The sequence below is a fragment of the Acinonyx jubatus genome, chromosome B4, assembly GCF_027475565.1.
Source record: "Acinonyx jubatus isolate Ajub_Pintada_27869175 chromosome B4, VMU_Ajub_asm_v1.0, whole genome shotgun sequence".
NCBI classification, from domain to species: Eukaryota; Metazoa; Chordata; class Mammalia; order Carnivora; family Felidae; genus Acinonyx; species Acinonyx jubatus.
The window spans coordinates 34,228,080-34,246,078 of record NC_069387.1 but is presented as its reverse complement, the minus strand read 5'-3'; the positions used below and the strand labels follow the sequence as shown (position 1 = coordinate 34,246,078).

At 48.2% G+C, this 17,999-nt stretch overlaps 1 long non-coding RNA gene across 4 annotated transcripts; it reads right to left on the bottom strand.

Annotated features, from left to right (window-relative positions):
* Positions 1-9,508: 9,508 nt before the first annotated feature.
* On the bottom strand, positions 9,509-16,152 carry LOC113603663 (uncharacterized). Of its 4 annotated transcripts, XR_008300025.1 has the most exons (6): positions 15,805-16,152; positions 14,402-14,599; positions 13,932-14,036; positions 13,616-13,699; positions 12,708-12,845; positions 9,509-11,557 (listed from the first exon to the last, which is right to left on the bottom strand). It is a non-coding gene; the product is annotated as an uncharacterized LOC113603663 (long non-coding RNA). The 4 variants fall into 4 exon arrangements; XR_008300024.1 differs by having other exon boundaries at positions 9,509-12,848; XR_008300023.1 differs by having other exon boundaries at positions 9,509-12,845.
* Between the last annotated feature and the right edge of the window lie 1,847 nt (positions 16,153-17,999).

Below are 17,999 nucleotides of genomic sequence, written 5' to 3'. Positions count from 1 at the left end.
GTCAGAGACATAAGGGGATAAGGACATTGGCTGGGGGACATTTAGAGCAGATTCCCCCTTTTTGTCATCTTTGTTTATTGTCACAATGGTACGTAACACTTGGTGCTACAGCAGCCACCTTGTGATCATGAGGGCAAAGCCAAGAGAATCACAGAGAGGATGAAATAGAGCCCTGATGTTGTTGAGCTGCCAAATCATCCAGACATCTCATGCTGGACTTCCAGTCATGTGAGATCAGCTATGCCCTTATTGTTCAGGCCACTTCTACTTATGCATTCTGTTATTTAAAACCTAAAGCATCCTGACCAAAGTGTAACATTCTAATCATAAGTCCTATTGCCAACTGGGACGCTTCCCTGCTCCCTATCACTTGCTCAATTTTTTAACCATATTTTGGGGTGGGTTTCTCATGTAGAAAGCTACGTTCAACCAATTTATGTTGGTATTGTTTTTAAATTTCAAGAGGTTGAGTTTTTCCTCATTTTGACTCCAGAGTTTATGTGCAAATGATATGACCCAAAAACTGTATTACAAAAGTCTCTGAGGTTAACCAAGGAAACAAAGGACAAATGCACAGACCTTGCCATGGCAGATGTACTTCCACCATCAATCCCGGATTAAATTAGCAAGCAGGCAAAGAAGGTCACCTGCCAAACTATGTACTGGTGGCCAGCTCTGAAGGCCTGTGAAATGGCTTTGTTTGCTGCCAGCCTCCACCCATGGGTTTGTTTTAATTAGAGAATTAATAGTCCCTTATGTCAGGAAGGCTACAGCTGCTTCAAGCCTCACCCCACCCCAACACCTGGGGGAATAGTCTTCGGTCACCCTGTTGCTGGGCTGAGAAGAGGGCAGCCCCAAGCACCGGCCATGGGCCCGTTGCTGTGCCCAAAGCTCTACTCACTAATACCAGCTTCTATCTACTGAACACCCACTACGTGCCAGTTATCCCTTGTCATAATGCCACTCTCTAAAACTACACTATTATGTGGAATAATTACAGGGCCCATTTCATAGACAAGGAAACCAAGCCTCAAAGTGTGCAAGTAGGTTGCTTGAAACCAAAAAGCTGAAAAATTGCAGCGCTCCCTCTGTCTCCGAAGTCTGCTGGCCAATGCCACTCAGATCCAGAAGGGGCCAGGGTTGTCACCACACTCCCAGAAGCGGCCTTCACTGCAGCTCACGGCTCTGAACAACTGCTTTCTGGCCATCAGGCTTTTACCCCTGAGTCCTGAGCCTGAGCCTGCCTCTTAAGCTCCCAGTCAGTAAAGGAAGGCTCCTGTGCCCGGGCACACATGCTGAGATTTGTTATCGTGGCCAGCTGAGGGAAGTGCCAGGCCCTTTCATCCCACATTCTGCCTTTCTCACCTGTCCCCTGCTCTGGAAATAGCCTCCTGATGACAACCTCTGTTACTAAGACAGAACCAGAGGCAATACCTAAGATGTGTTCTTGCCAAGAAGTTTTAACCAGAATCTAATCAAACCTTGTAGATTTAACTTTCAGTTTATAGGAAATATAAAGATAAAGGAACAAGTTAAACAATACAATGGGGAAATAATCAGACAAAATCATGGTATGAAATTGTGTATGAGATATACAGGTCAGTACCTGTCTCTTCAGGAATCGATGACACTGGGGCCCCTGGGTGGCTCAGTTGGTTAAGCAGACAACTTTGACTCAGGTCATGAACTGGTAGTTTGTGGTTTCAAGCCCCACATCGGGCTCACTGCTGTCAGTGTAGAGCGAACGTCGGATCCTCTGTCCCCCTCTCTCTACCTCTCTCTCTCTCTCAAAAATAAACATTAAAAAAAAACCAAAGAAACAAAAAACAAAAAAAATGAGGGGCACCTGGGTGGCTCAGTTGGTTAAGTGTCTAACTTTGGCTCAGGTCATGATCTCGTGCTTGCGTGGAGCCTGCCTGGGATTCTCTCTCTCTCTCTCTCTCTCTCTCTCTCTCTCTCTGCCCCTCCTCTCCTCTCTCTCTCTCTCTCTCCCTTAAAAAATAAACTTAAAAAAAAAAAAAGAATCACCAACACTGTAAAAGGAGAAGTGATTGTTCTAGATTAAAATGGACGAGAAAAATAACAACAAAACACAATTCATGATTCTTGATTGTGTCCTGGTTTCAAAAAACCAACTTCGAAAGGTATTTGGGGGCAGATGGGAAAACTTGAATATGGCCCTGTTATTAAATTAAATTAGATAATTATTTTCTAGGACAATATCCTTACTTTCTGGAGATGTTTCTGAAGGGGAAAATCACTGTTTGTAATTTACTTTAAAATAATTCGAAGACATAGAGATAACAGGTAGGGGGATAGAGAATAGATAGAATGAGCAAATATGGCAAAATATTTACCATTGTTGAATCTGGGTGGTAGATATATGAAGATTCTTTGTACAGTTATTTCTATTTGCATGTATTTCAAACATAATAAAAATGGGGGGGGGGGCTTTCATAACTAAATGAAGATGATCATAGGATGGAGACCTGAAGCCAGGGCCTCTGTTGGTCAAGTTTTGCCCAGCTGGTCTCCTCCCTTGGTGTTCTGCCCAGCTGTTGGGCTCCCCTGATGCTTCAGCCTGGACTCTCTGAGGCTTGAAGGAGCTTAGAGTCTGCTGAGGCCCCTAGAAGCAGAGCAGGAAGAACTGGTTCTAGGGCTGGACAACCAAGGTGGGATTCCTAATTGGTGACTTGGAATGAAGATAAATATGTCTCCCATAAAGGGGCCCCTGAGGAAGACAGACCCTATACAGAAGAGCAAAAGTCCCTCCTGGGCATGCCTCCCAGCAAGAATAGGAACAGAGTTAAAAGCATAGTAAGATATAAATGTATCAATCAACACACTGTACACTTTAAACTTACAGGATGTCATGAGTCAATTTTATGTCAATAAAGATGGAAAAAAGAAATAGCACAGTAAGATAACGGGCAGCAAGTCTGGGCCCTGAAGTTAGAGTAGAAAGTCATTCCTGGCTATGAAGACCAAAAATGAGGTTGAGGCTCCCCAATCAATTAGCAGACTTAGCACATTTTCCATAAAACACCAGTGAACTTAACAGAATTTGAGAAAATGATCACATAACTCATATGGAAAAGTGGGCCAAAAATACAGATTTGAAGAATATTTTTAGAGATTATAAGCTCCCTGAGAAGAATCATGCCTGACTTGTCTATCTCCCCACCCAAACCCTCATTCTGCCATAGGAGCTTGCATACAACAGGTCTTCAAAAAAGTTTTTTTGTGGGGTTTTTTTTGGTATTCAAAAATTTTTTTAATTTTTTAAAATATTTATTTATTTTTGAGAGAGAGAGAAAGAGCACTACAGTGTGAGTCAGGGAGGGGCAGAGAGAGAGGGAGACACAGAATCTGAAGCAGGCTTCAGGCTCTGAGCTGTCAGCACAGAGCCCAATATGGGGATTGAACCCATGAACCATGAGATCATGACTTGAGCCAAAGTCAGACTCTTAACCAACTGAGCCACCCAGGCACCTCTTCTTTTTTTTCCTTTTAATTTTTTGTTTATTCATTTATTTTGAGAGAGAGAGAGAGAGAGAGAGAGAGAGAGGGAGAGAGAACAGGTGGCAGAGGGGCAGAGAGAGAGAGAGAGAGAATCCCAAGAAGGCTCAGAGCTGTCAGCATGGAGCCTGATGTGGGACTCAAACTCACAAACAGTGAGATCATGACCTGAGCTGAAACCAACAGTCAGATGCTTAACTGGCTGAGTTACCCAGGAGCCCAGATAGAGTACTTCTAAGTGCAATCTAACTGAATAAATTTCTCATAGCCAGTTTTCCTTTTTCTTTTTTAATTTATTTATTTTGAGAGAGAGGGAGACAGAGAGAGAGAGAGAGAGAGAGAGAGAGAGAGAATCCCAAGCAGGCTCTGTGCTGTCAGACAGAGCCCAGCTTGGGGTTCGAGCTTAACGAACCATGAGATCACGATCTGTACTGAAATCAAGAGCCAGATGCTCAGCCAACCTGTGCCACCCAGGCGCCCCGGTCACAGCCAGTTTTCTTAGACATAGGAAGAAATTCCACTCTCACCTTCTTTTCCCATGTTCATTAAGGTTGTAGGGAGAATGGGAGATGTAGGACAGAATAGTCCTACATATGTAATGGTCTCATATGTAAGCATTGGCTACCAACAGGTCAGCCAATTCTGTTAGGATCAGGACCAGGTCATATGTCTTCTGCATTCCTTCGGGTCCAGCAATGTTGGTCACAGACTAAGTGCTCAAAAAACATTTGGAAAATTGAACAGATTATATCTGAAGCCAAAGAGCACTAATCTTACTTGTATAAGGTGGAGCTCAGGGAACTTTCCAAAAGAGGGAGAAGGTATACATGGCACAGGAGGTCTGGTGGAGGGGCCATTGATTCCATATAAAACTGGACAGGAAATGCTCAAAGATGGTATCCTGGCTCTTCTGCCCTTTGGAGCCCCCCGACCTGTAAGAAGGAAACTTCCAGAGCTTCCCCATGATCAAAGTTTTAACTGGGCTACAGCTAGAGCATCTGGGTTCAGGAAAACAGGCAGTCACTTGAGCTGGCTATATTAGTAACCACCATTAAGGGGTGATTTTATTTGGTTACCTGGCCTCTGGAAAAGGAAATGGGCTATAGGCAAAGAAATTAGCAATCTAAAAGCAAGCAAATTTGTCAAGTAGAAAAGGACTCTGAGATCAGAGGCTCTAGTCCTGCATTTTACACAGCAGGGTCCAGAGAAGGGAAATACCTAGCCCTGAACCACTTCCCTTGTTAGGAGCAAAACAGGTACTAACTAGAAGCTAGCCACTGACTCCACACTCCCACCCCTTCCCACTCGGGCCAGCGTCTCCCACGAGACAGTCACTCTGCCTCACCACCCCACAGACAGTCTCACTGTTCTTCCTTCCCCAAATCCATCCATCCGCCCACAGGCCTTTGCCATCCTTCCCACTCTGTGGGTGCCATACAGTTCTGATGGGCATTGTGCTCAGAGAGCAGCAAGCTGGGACTTGTGGTCTTCCTGAGTTGTTGTTTTGGGCTGCTAAAAAAGCTGGTGGCCACTGACTGCATCGGAGATGTATGCAAAATGCATCTGTGTTTCTTAGTGTCCCCAAACACCAGGCTCAGTGCCAAAGAAGCAGACCCTTTGTCAACAGAGATGCCTTGGCTTTGTGCACTCAGAGGGAGGCAAAAAAAAGTCTGCTGGCATCAGACTCATCTCTAGGGGAGGAGGGAAAGGGAGTCATCTACAGAAGTTCCAGTAAATGTTCTCATTTAAACAAACAACAAGAAAATAATAAGATGGAGAAAGAGCCAACGGGGCGGGGACAAGCAAACTCTTGAAATTGCATTATAATTAGAGCATAACTTTGTTCCGGATCCTCAGGTGCAGAGAGGGCTGGTGTGTTTATTAACCTGGTCAAAAGACATCAAGGCAAATTGAGTTGCAGCCTAGCCTTGCCAACGAACAATTTAGCATGCAAATGTGACTAGCACTGGGGCTCGAAGGAGACCAATAAGGTCTTGGGCAGTTGAAGAGGGAAATCCAAACTGGGCTGCCTTGAAAGTGAGGGGAGTCACTGGGGAGAACAGAGCAGGGGTGGGGACAGGTATCCTGTTTCCACCAGGGACAATTTTCATTGGTTTGGTCCGGCTGATACCAAAGCTAAGAGCTAGCTGGTTGGCCCCCAAGGACCGTGCCAAGCCACAAATGGGAGTACAGCAGACTAAGGCCCAGGAAAATTTACGTGATTCTGTGCCAGTATTAACCCAGCAGGAATGCCTACCGATCAGCACCGCTGCTCCAAGGCCAGGAGGGCATTGCCAGGGTGTTTGCCCAGCAGAAACTAGCATATGGGCCCCAAAGAAACCTTTCAGAGTAGGCGGAGGGCAGCCTATACCCCTGTGAATCACTCTCTGGTGGTTTTGCTGTGGTTTCAGAACCCGTGGCTAGGGCAGAGGGACCACGAGGGCCCCTGGCCGGGTTGCTTTCTCTTCTCCCAGCTGCTTCTGTCTCTCTCTCAGGCTCCTGGACACAAAACAGCTGAGCAGATAAACAAGTCACCACCTGCTCCCTCCTCCCCCATGACACCGCCCCTGTCCCCAAGTCCCACCCCTTCTTCCTAGCATTCTCTCCCTCCATTCCTCCCTGAAGCCAAACTTCCCAGCAGCAGCAGCTGCCACCGGCTCTCCCCTCCTGTGCCTGCCTCCCCAGCACACCGTCAGCTCGCCCCTCCACAGCCCCCCCTCTGCCCCTTGCTCCCCACCAATGGCAAATGAGGAACATGTGTACAGAGCCCTGGGCTCTCCCCCTTCCCAGAGCCATTTCAAACAAAACAGTTGTGCTTTCTGAAAGTAATTCGTGGAGCTCTGGGTCCCCAAGGAAAATGAGTTTATGGCATCCACAGCCCTGGAGCCAGTGAGTGTCTGGCCACTTGGCCCAGAGCCCCTCTGCCAAGCATAGGAAAGCTAGAAGGAAGGGGTTAACCTGAGCAGAAGCCAGGAGGGGCCCAGCTCCAATCCAGACTGCAGGGGAGGCAGATCCCTGGGATGGAGGGCAGCAGGAAACAGCTCAGAGAGGCCAGGAGGCCAAGGCCCAGTTTAAACCCTGAATAAAGGCCATCTTTTTGGTAGCCTGCATGCATGCGCTCTCTCTCTCTCTCTCTCTCTCTCTCTCTCTCTCTCACACACACACACACACACACACACACACACACACGGTATATTCTTATTACCAAAATAAAGGTTGTCACAACAGACTCTGGTAGGCAGAAGCTCTGAGTTGGTGCTGTTTAATAAGTCCCCAGTGCCAATTGTAGGCATTACTGAAGACCTCGGTGGGTGGATGAGTGCCTCCCAGGGAGGGGAGGTGTGTGTCAGGAGGATCCCCCAGAGGACTCCTTGGCAATTTAGAGTTTAAATTTGGGTTACTGCTGGCTCACCTGAGTTCTCAGAAGCTGAAGCCAATGTAACTGGGAAGACAGTGTACTAGCCTGTCTTCACCCTCAGGCTTCCCTAGTTCCTCGGAGCTCTCAAAAAAAAAAATTGTAGGGGCACCTGGGTGGCTCAGTCAGTTAAGCATTTGACTTTGGCTCAGGTCATGATCTCATGGTTCATGGGTTCGAGCCCTACAGTGGGCTCTGTGCTGACAGCTCAGGGCCTGGAGCCTGCTTCGGATTCTGTGTCTCCCTCTGTCTCTGCCCCTCCCGTGCTCACACTCTTTCTCTGTCTCTCAGAAATGAATAAACATTATAAATAAATAAATTGTAAAAATTGTAATTGAAGTATACTTGACATACAACTCAGAGCTCTCTCTTTACTGTTTTATGGACAAGCAGGGAGTGGATTTGTTTGAGGAAAATAAACCTGGCTTCCATTTGCTAAATGTTTCAAATCTGTTTGCATAAACCAACGCTATTTTGTGGAAAGTAGCAGCAACATTAGACTGGATAGCAAGGAGCTGGGTTTGAAACGGTGAATGGTGGAATGACCCTGGACAAGTTACATTACCTCTCTGAGCCTGTTCTCTCATCGGTAAAATGGAAATACTATCACTACTCCATATTTTTCAGGTGAAGTGAAGTGACAAGGCAAAGTTAATGAAACATGCCTGCAACACCAAGCATTCTGCTGAGGCCCCACCTGGTGCTCGGTAAAATTGTTTATATTCTGTGGGAGACAAAATGGAAACACCAAACGGAAAATGGACAGTGGAAAGGCGGGTGCAAACCCAGAGACTCTGAAGAGGTCCATGTAGAACCACTGCATGAGGTGGGAGGAGGCAGGTGAAATATTCCAGGTAGAAGTAAGTGAACACTTCTTCCCTCCTTCTCCTTGGAGAGCAGGGTTTCCCAGCCTCAGCACTACTGACATTTTGGGTCAAGGAATTCTTTGCTGTGGGGACCTGTCTGGTGCCTTACAGGATTTTCGGTAGCATCCCTGGCCTCCACCCACTAGATGCTGGTACCACCAACCCCTCCTTATGACAATCGAAATGTCTCCAGACACTAGCTGGGTGTCCCCTGGGGGCAAAAGAGGACCTGGCTGAGAACTGGTGTCAGGAGCTAGGAGAACAGGCCTCCTTTTAGGAGTCTGAACCAGGGCTGTGCTCATAGTACGGAGTCAGTAAATGTTAGGATAGATGCTCGCTGATACCTTTCTTTTAAGCAAGAGAGGCTCTCACAACCCGAGAAGGAAGATGTAGTCATGGAAAAGGCAATGAGTGACCATTCTAAGAAATATGGTGGGTGTGGGAAGGGGAAGGAGAAGCAGTGGCTGCTATTGAACAGGCTGGAAGGAGAGGCTGGCCAGTGCCCACCACTGACCTCCCCCACCCTCCCTCCAGGAGGCACTCACTGTCTTAGAGGGAATTCCCCACTTCTGGACTTTCCTCTCACCTTATTTGAAGAATGGAGTTGAATTTGTGCATCAAAGTGGAGAATGATTCAGGGTGGTAGGAGTCAGATCTGTTTCTGCCCTTGCTTTGTAACTAATGAGACGTGTGCCCTTAGACAAGCCATTTCATCTCTCTGCAACTGTTTCTTTGGCTGTGAAATGTGGGAGTTAAGAGTTGATGAGAGCTAAGGTCCCTTCCAGCTGGAAGTTCTAAGGCCTGTGAGCACCACAAATGTGATTAAACCAACTGGCTAATTAGGGCAACGTAAAGTTCCGTCTTACTGCACTGCAAGCCAGCAGTGTAATTCTCCACTTGTCTTTGTTAAGACCTATTGCTGCCAGAAAAGCTTTTGCAAATTCCTACTAGAAAGCACTGTGCTAGCCACTGTGGGAGAGAGAAGACTTTCACTCTTTCCTTCGCAATCTAATTAAAGAAAAAAATAATTCTAATTAAAGGCCATGAATTAAAAATGCCTCATACCCCCCAATGGCTTCCAAGTGAGGCCAACCTGCGTTAGAAGGCTAGCTCCGTACTAGGATTCCTCAGGCAATCCACTGAATCTGTTTCTTCATCTGTGAAACTGGCATAATAATAGCACCAATGTTACAGGGTAAAATTGTAAGGGTTAAATACTTGCAAGAAAATTAGCATGGTGCTTGGCATGTAAATAAGTGCAAAAATTTTTTTTTTGTTTGTAGCAAACACTTGTTGGATACTCTGAACCAGGCACTGTGCTAGGCCCTGGGAACATGGAGATGGGAGACAGGGCTCTACCTCTGGAGAAGCTCACCTGATGGTGGGCAAAGAAACAAGGACCAGCTACAGTGCCCTGAGAGGGCTATGATGGAGCAGGGTAGGAGGACTGTGGACACAGGGAAACATCCGGCCCTGATCACAGGACACGGAGCGGAAATAATGTCTGCGCTGGGTCTTGAAGCACGGCCAATGGTCTTCACTCAGATTAAGGAGGCAGAACATTCCAGATGAGAGAACACATGTGCCAAGGAGCCAAATGCCCTGTGCTTCTGCAGAAACTGCGTGCACTGGATCATGGCTGAGTACATATGGGATAGTGGTCATAAGTGAGCCTGGATGTTAGTTCCCAAAGGGACCTGCACAAGAAATACTTCTTTTATCAGACACACTATTTCCCTTTTTGACACAACCACCAGGCAGCTCAGAGCTGATTTTTAGGCTCAGTGTTACACACTTCCCTGAATCTAGGTTGTCTGGTATAACTATTCTCTTGCCCTAGCTTCCTTTACAGCCTGGACCTCAACTATTAATCTGGTTTTTGGTTTTTGGTTTTATCCATTAATTATAAACTACCTTAATTCCTTTTTGAGTAAGGATGGCACATGAGTAAATGAATGAATGAATGAACTGTGAAATACAAGAGTGCATGGATAAGAATGAAGTCAAGTCTTGTAGGGTGAGCTCCCCCAGGGTGGTGAGTTTGTTGTGTTTGCAGCTGTATCACCAGTACCTGGGCCAGTACCGGGTACACCATGGGAGCTCAACAAACCACTGCTGACTCAGAGAGTGACATTAGGAATTTTCACCTAAAAAAAGCCTTCTCTGTAAGATACAAAAGAACTGACCTGTGGGGCCATTCCCTGGCCCTATCACACCTTTGGGCTCCATATTGGACTTCCTTGTATATTGTTCCCCACTTGTTTGGGCTCATGGCGTTGCTGTTCCAGCCAGATGGCATGCTATACCTCACGGACAGATGCTTTGCCATATATGTCAGTGTCTCCCAAACCACACTTAGCACAGAGCTTGTCCCAAAGCAGCCTCCCTAAATTTCTGTGGTTTTAGCCTGATAAACACCTGCAATCCTTTGTAGTTGAAAGAGGGTGAGCAACCAGGACCCTTCCAAGTCAGGTTGGACTGGTTTTCCTCCCTGACCATGCATTTGACTGCATGGAATAGTATTTCTTTCATTCATCCAATTGATCAATGACTATTTGCTGGATGAAAGAAGGAAAGAACTGCTTCTTATTGGTGTGTTGAAGGCCTTTGTGCATTTTTATCAACTGCATTTGACCCCCCTCCCACAAAAGGCAGGGAAGGCAAGGAGGAGCTGCTGGTCCTCTGGAGAAGGGACAGAGGCTCCAAGGGAGAGAGGACAGAGGGGGATGGCAGGTGTGTAAAAGCCACAGGCACTGCTGCTCTCACACCCAGTAGACCTCTTCTCTCAGCTCTCCTCAAGAGTCAGCATCAGGCCAATGACTGGGGTAGGTGACACACGGAGCACTCATGGCCTAGCTGGGCCCATTGCTGGGTCCCGAATGGCCTCTCTCACACCTTCCTTCCTTCCTCCTTCGCCTTCTTCCTCCCTCTCCCTGTCTCTCCCTGCCTCTCTTAGTGAAAGGACTCCCTTGACAAGAGTATAAGGTTTCAATTGCCTGTGTCCTGGGAAATTACAAGATCTTTCCCCCTTTCTCTTTTTAACCAGGATTACACATTCAGAGTAAGTTGGCTCCCAGGGCCTGCCCAGCTGCTGCAGGGCTGGAGGATGCCAGAGACTTCTGGGCTTGGCCACCCAGTGCAGGGTGGTCAGGTCACAGTGAAAGCCACCAGGCCTGCTCTCCCCTCTTCTGAACTCCAGAACCCCCCTTTCAGAATTCTGAGAGTCCCAGGCGTCCTTGCAGAGGAGGGGGGTGCAGCTCAGACCTGCCCTCCCCGGTCAGGCATCTGGCCACCAAGTCTCCTTCCATTCCAAGGACAACTACAGCAGGAGGGAAAGATGGGAGACACCAGGTTATTTGTGATCTGACCATTCTCCTTTAGAAAGAGAAGCATTTCACAATATATACATGGAGCAAACCGTTTTTTTATATCTTAAACTCATACAAATTATATGTTAATTATATCTCAATAAAAAATGGGTTAAAAAGAGAGAGAAGCAGGCCAAGAGGGTAGATAAGATTATGAGAACAGCAAAGGGGAGAGAGTGAAGAGAGACAAAAAAAAGGAGGGACTCTGTAAATTTCCTGTAGCCGTGGGCCCTGAGCTCTGGCCACCAAGAGGAAGTGGGGTTCTGAGGACATGGCCTGAAACAGTCTTCTTCAGAAAATTAGAAAGGATCAAGGGGCACCTGGCTGGCTTAGTTGGTAGAGCATATGACTCTTGATCTTGAGTTCAAGGCCCACATTGGGCATGGAGCCTACTTAAAAAAAAAGAAAGAAAATTAGAAAAGTTCAAAATAGCGATTTTGGAGTGCAGGAAGAAGGCTGAGCTCTTCCATCATCAGTAACATTCACTGGGTACAGCTCTTCTCTACACTGATAATCAGAGCAAGTTGCTCCTGGGTGTAAAAGTGCACATACTGTCCCCTAATTTGAAAGGCCTGGGAAATGTGGCCACGTTTTGGCCATTCCCCCCACTCATGGACAGTGGAGGTTGTGCGCTCATAGCACATTGGAGGCTAGGCATCGCCAACGCCCTGATTGTACAGGGGGAAACCCTTGTTCTAGTGATGAAACCTACTCCAAGACCCAGGCCCCAACACACTGCCTCCCCCTCACACACCAGAGCAGGGGGTGCGGGGTGGGGGGTGGCCAACTAATGCCTGAGTGCAAAGTGATTTAAACAAATGAAATAGACACGGTGCCAAGGTACACAGGCTGTGGTTGTGGAGTTGGGTTCTTGAGGCAGAGTTTGGAAGTGGAAACAGTCAACTTTTGGCCTTTGAAGGTCTCTGAAAGGCCAGGCTGCTGTCAGCCTTCCCCAGTCCCCCAGGGCTCCTGCTTGGCTGCTGGGCGCTTGGTATTTTCCAGGACACAATATTGGGCACCTTAAAAGAAGACGGAGGTGAGTCAGGATCAGCGTCTGGCTCAGATTTCCTTACTCGGGGTGGACACGGTCTTAGGAAACTGCCCACAGTGCACAGTCCTATCATTCAAATGAAACATAAAACCCCAGCCCTGGGGAGTCACACGTGGTCACCAAGGACACCCCGGCCTGGGGCTAAGCCAAGGGCATTAGCCTGGGCGGCTCAGGACTGCTCCGCAGCTGGGATCAGTCCTTTTCTCAGACCCCCCCAGTACCACCCCACTCAGGACCCTCTCAGGACCCTCTCAGGACCCTCCAGCTGGTCCCTCTTAAGTGCAATATTCCCTGTGCTTACCTTGGGGCTCACTGTGCTATGGAAACAGCATGCAACTTCCCAGGTTATGAGAAATAACTTTCCTAAGAGTGTCACCAGCTGCAGACGCCCCTGTCATAAACTGTCCCAGCTCTAAGCCGCCTAGGGCTTTTATCCCCTCCCTCTGAGCTACTCATTACCCAGCTTAATTAGGCCAGGAAATGCTCACGCAGAGGACACTCTCGGCAGGAGGCGAGGCTGGAGGAGAGATTCTCAGCAGCTCCACTTCCTGAGGCTGGAGCTGGGGGCTGGGGAAAGCCTGGTGAAGGACTGTGGAGATGGCAGGGCTGTGTCCTCCAGCGAACAGCTGCTGGGAAGGAGGCAGAGATGCGCACATTTGCTCCTCAGGCCCTCCAGGGAGCTGAGGGTTGTACTTGTTTACGGGAACAGCACCGGATCTGAAAGCTTGGATGCGCCTACTCACCCCCACCTTCCCCTCCCATCTCAATTAACCAGCCCCACCCCCCCAACCCCACGCTTTCACCCTCCTAACCACTTACAGTATTTCAGCCCAGTCTCTGACATAATCACAGCCAGACACAGCCTGAGACTGCCTCCCGTGTTCGGCCAGCCCCTGACCTTCACCCTAAACTGCTTTGGTTGTTTGTGTGGCCGGCTAGGCCTCCCCAGGAAGATAACGCCAAGGTTCTTATGAGGTGAATGCAGGAATGAGTTTGCCTTTCTGCTGCAGTGGTGGGCGAGAGGCAGGTAACACTGTCTGGTGGTTAATACAGGGGATTGAGAGTCTGAAGTCCAGCCTTGCTGTCCTCTGTAATTCTGTGACCTTGGATAAACTGTTTCATCTTTCTGAGCCTCAGTTTCCTTAGCTGTGAAAACAGAGAGAGTGCTACCGACCTCCTGCGAGGCTGAGACTATCTACTATATCCTCATGGCAGAGAACGTTCAGGAGGAACTAGCGGGTGTTACCTTTTCAGGACTTTGGCCAGTGGGCTTTGCCTCTGAGCAGTGAGGAGGTCTGCGTTTAGGGATGCCCCACCCCCACTTCTCTTTAAGGGAAACCTAAGAAAAGGGGAAAGTAATATTGGAGTTCTTAAGATCAGAGCCATTCATACTTACATGATTTCACTTAATTATTCAATTATCTGTTGAGGCTTCTGGATACAAGTGAGTGAACTGAGGCTCAGACAGGGTGGGTGATAGCTGAAAGGCAGAGCAGATCATGGGTTACAGGATCTGTAAGTCTGAGACTGTGCCATGGCCTGGAAATGTCAGGCCACCAGCCTACAGTGAGGAGGGTGACCTGAATCCCAGCACCAACCAGCAGATCGTCACTCTCCAAGAGGGGATTTTGAGGGCTTAGAGTCAGAATGTCATCCAAGAATGAGTCTGTCTGTGGTGGCTCTCTAGTCCCAAGGAACACACACCCACCGACCTTTTCAACAGTTCCTGGGTTCTGTTTTATGCCTTGCTGCTTCCATTGCAACAATGTTTTCTGAGAAAATGTACATTTCTTGACAAGTGACCTCATTTCCCTCACCTGTAGGAAGACAAAAATGATTCTTGGCTCTCGGATATCCAATAGTGCCATGATCAGAAGGTTCTTGTAACTTTGAAAAGTGCTTCCCATTCTACCAAGAAAAAATGAAAATGTTCCATAGTAGAGATGGGGTGGGGGTGTTGAGGAGGATGGGGACCTCCAATTCTATTCGGAGGAGGGCAGTAGTCTGTTTCCCCACAGAGAACACCTGGAGACCTAGGTCCTCCCCCACCCCAAGGGAATCTTTGTCTGCTTTTGATCCACCTGAGAAATGGCACCCCTACCTCCCTAAACTCCTGTCCAGTGGTTTTGGGGGTCCACTGTTTTTAGGGGTCCATTTACTTGACCGGTAGAGTGGTTCTCACTTGAAATCCATAAAAGCAAAGGAAACTCCCAGCTGAGCAGTCAGGCGCACACTGAACCTTGGAATCCTAAACCTTGAGGGTCTCAGGCTTCGTTGCTCTCTACTCGTGATCTGAGGTGAGTGAAGACAGGATAACACAAACAACTCAGCGATTTCCCAGGATGCTAGAAATGTTCTCGTGCAGAACTTCTCTGCAGCTCTAGGGAATAAGACTTGAGTAAAGTTCCAGGGAAGCAGTGTGGGCTTTAGGCACAGAAGGCCCTAAGCTGTTGGCAAATCATTCTGACTGGCCAAGGAGGCAAGGCCCATGCGGGTGGGGGATGAAGGTTTAGGAAGGCGTAGGATGGCCTGTGCACTGGGCAAGGTGCGGGGCCTTCCACCCCAGGACTCTGTTTACGAGGGTGTCGTGAAGTATGAGCTCAGAAGGGTGAGGGTGGGGGAGAGAGCTGCTGGGACACAGAACCAGGACACCGTCTCTGGCACACAGGAATTTCCCTTTCGGCACCATCTGCCCCACCTTTTAGGCCTGGCTCTCCTTCCTTCAATCTATGCCCCACCCCTCCCTCTTCCCACCCACTGGGAGGCATCCTCTCCCTCCACGGAGGGGGGGGGGGCTCCCACACCAAGGCAGGAGTGGGAGATGCTGCCTCGCCCTGAGCAGCTTGGGGGCAAACATCTGCTCACTGTCATTGTTTCTCGCTACTTAGGGGGTGGGAGGGATCTGGTGGAGCTCAACAGAACCACACACAAGAGCTGCACTTTGGTGTCTCCTCCTCCAAGGGAGCAGGGAAAAGCTGAAAATTCCCCTGGGTCTCGGTGGAGGGATTTTCAACGTGTCGTTCCCACAGGGCGGGGGCTGCTGCTGGCGGAGGAGCTGGAGGAAGGGTGATACTCACCCTCCTTGGCAACACCCCTCATTTGTTCCCTGGCTCCCTGGTGCCTGGCAAGGCCACGTGGCTGAGGGATACAGTCACCTGTGTCCCTCCCTCCCCTCTGGGTCTGCCCCTGTGCCACTTCTAACCACCAGGCTTGCAGCTGAGCACCTGGAGTCTTGGGTGTAGGCAGGCGTTCATCTCACCAAACGGCCGATTGCCAGGGTGAGGGCCCTGAATCACACATACCACAGGGACTGTAGGTTCACACAGTCACCAGCTAACCCACTCAGGAAATGCAGGGATTTGTTCCAGCATCTTCCTTGGCAACCCCACCTACCTAACACCAAGTTTCAAATGCCAGGTTTGAGATAGAGGGAACCACCGTGAAGTGATTCTGGAAGTATTGGTATTAGGGATGTAGTGGTAAACAGAGAGGATGAAGCAGGCCCCTGCTCAGGGGATGCCCTGCAGTCTGCTGGAGGGGTAAGCGCCACAGGTGGTAAGCCCCAATGCAGATAGAAGGACAGACCGTGGGGAGCCCAGGAGGTAAGTGAGAGCTGCAGCAGGTGAAGGGAAGGTATCTCTGAGGAAGTGACGTTTAAGCTGAAGTGAGCAGAGGTTAGGCAGGCTTGGCTAGTCTGGCAGGTGGCTGCCAGAATTAAAGTTCTAAGACAGTATGAGGCAACACATTCCAGAACCCAGGCAGGCTCCAAGTCAGAGTTCTGATTCTGGGCTTTCTAATGATTCATTGTGTGGTCAGACTAGCAGCCCTTAATTACCCTATGGACGACGCTATCAGACTGTCTCCCAAGGATAAGAAATGTGTGCCTTAAAAATGTTCTGAGATCTCCAGACAAGACCCAGCATATTGTTATTATCAGTGGCAACATGTTATTTCTAGTTTCTACCCACTCCACGAAAATAAGAGCCTTCTCAGAGTGGTGCCCCATCCCTTCCCAGCCTCAGCCAGGCACTTCCCCTTAAGGTTAATATAGATCATGCAGATGGTTCCAGATACCTTTATTCCCTCCTTCCTGATGGATGTTCTTGCAAATGTAGAGAGATTCCTGTTTCTGCTGTCTCTCCTTCCATGTCATCTTTATCGTGACTTTTTTTTTTCAAGGACCCAAAGTATTTGGAGTGAGTCAAGTCACTGCCTCCCCCCCCCCCCCCCCCACCCAGGGCATTATCACTGTCTACAATTCAGGGCATTTCCCATGGTGACCTCATTTGGACATACACGCATATCCACTGGAATCAAACTCTGGGTTTATGATTTATCTTCCAGTGTATGTCCTCATCTCTTGTTTTTAGCTACTGCATAGTATGACTTAGTCTGGGTATTATCACTTGTTTCTTATTTATTTGTATGCACTCCCATGTTTACTGCTACATTATTGACAATAGACAAGATATGGAAACAACGTAAGTGCCAGTCAATGGATGAATCCATAAAGATAAATACTGTATGATATCAACTTTATGTTCTATCTAAAAAGCCAAACTCATAAAAACAGAGTGTCAAATGGTGATTATCAGAGGCTGGGTGGTGGGAAAGTAGGAATGATTTTTTTTTTTTTTTTTTTTTTTTTTTTATGGTACAAACTTGCAACTAAGAGACAAACAAATTATTTGTTTCTTATTGATGGATATTTGCCTCCCCTGCCCTTTTTTTTGCTATTGCATATGGGTGACTTCTTTACAAGGAGGGTTGGATTTCAGATATTTTTATTTTCTTTAAAAAAATTTTTTTTAACGTTTATTTATTTTTGAGACAAGGAGAGACAGAGCATGAACAGGGGAGGGTCAGAGAGAGAGGGAGACACAGAATCTGAAACAGGCTCCAGGCTCTGAGCTGTCAGCACAGAGCCAGACGCGGGGCTCGAACTCATGGACCGCGAGATCATGACCTGAGCGGAAGTCAGACGCTTAACCGACTGAGCCACCCAGGAGCCCCAAATATTTTTATTTTCTAGAAAACTTTCTTCAACAGGGCAAGATGAGGTGAGAAATCCACCACTGATAATGCTATTTTTGTTTTTCTTTTCGTTAAGTGCTGTCTTTGGAATCACGCCCATTTGCTCAAGGGCCCAGCAAGCTCACTCTACGATGACCTTAACCTTATTGTCCAGTGCCACCCCCCAGCTCCCCATCAGTGATCGTCCTCACCCTGGTATAAGGTGGTGACCATTCATTTCTCTCAGTTTGTCTGATACCCTGCCCCATCTCTGATGGACTAGGCTCATCATTTCCAGATTGTGTGTGTCTCCCTCCCACAGTGGGAGGAAATTGGGGCCCTCACCCCTGCCCTTCAATGGAGCCCTTTGGACCAGAGTCATCTCTTACCTCAACCCACACCCCATCCCACAGCTCCCCTCCCCTGGCAGGCTGTCCTCTGTGGCTATCTTTCTCTATTGAAGCTTTTCTCTGCCTGTCCTGATATCATTTGTCCATCTATATTTCCTCTCTATCTTCTCAGAACTTTGGTGTCTGGAGTTTCCCCCCTCTAGCCTGAACCCCTCCTGGGCTCTCCACTCTGCTGCCTTTCTTTTCTCCCACCTCGGGACCTTTCGTTCCCCCCCACTATACTTTCCAGGTTTTGCCCCCTCCTCTTTCCCCTGTGGTCTCTTGTCCAACAGCCTCTGCTCCCAGCATCTCTTTCTTCAACGCGTCTTCAGTGGCCAGGTCTGTGTGGCACAAAGTGAAGAAGAAGGTTGGCAATCA